Raw genomic sequence first — 679 nt, 5'->3', positions numbered from 1 at the left:
GTGACAGGAAGCTTCATTTCATTTCAGCTACGCCACCAAGAACAGGAAGTCAACTCTCTCATCTAATCTTCACTTGCTTCTGCTCAAGTGTGAAAACCCTCTGACTTGTGAAACAAAAAAAAGAGTGAAGTTTAACTTCAGGGTGAAGCTTTTCTTTTATTCAAAGATTGTGTTTGTGACATATTAGACTTTTAATGCAAATTCACAGTTTAACTCCATATCAACAGACAGAGAAATGAAAGAAAATGGAGATGTTAACACACACTGAGGCTCCCAGGTTACTCTCCTCTATCTTGTTGGCTTCTGTTAGAATTAAATCAGACTCGCTGAGAACATTTTACATCTGAGACACGAGACATACACTAGTGAAACTTCTCAGAGCTCCTCTTCTTTCTCGCTGACTCCTCCCTGCTCATTCAGGCCTACAGTCGCTCGGCCATGTAATCACAAACTCACAAGCAGCTAGCAACTGCAACGTGCAAGAAAAAAAAAGACGCCGACTTTCCTTTCTTAAACTTTGCTGGGGTTTTCTTCTCTCTCAATCTAAAGAGAGAAAACATGTGGCCATTGGCTCCAGAAGTGAATTTCTTCATTTCTGCTGTTCCTTCTGTGTGAAATACATTTATAAGGGATGTTAGATCTCTTCAAAGTCATTGATCGCGCGTGGCGTTTGATCATC

This window comes from Sebastes umbrosus, chromosome 5, assembly GCF_015220745.1.
Source record: "Sebastes umbrosus isolate fSebUmb1 chromosome 5, fSebUmb1.pri, whole genome shotgun sequence".
Lineage (NCBI taxonomy): Eukaryota > Metazoa > Chordata > Actinopteri > Perciformes > Sebastidae > Sebastes > Sebastes umbrosus.
This window is presented reverse-complemented; position numbering follows the sequence as displayed.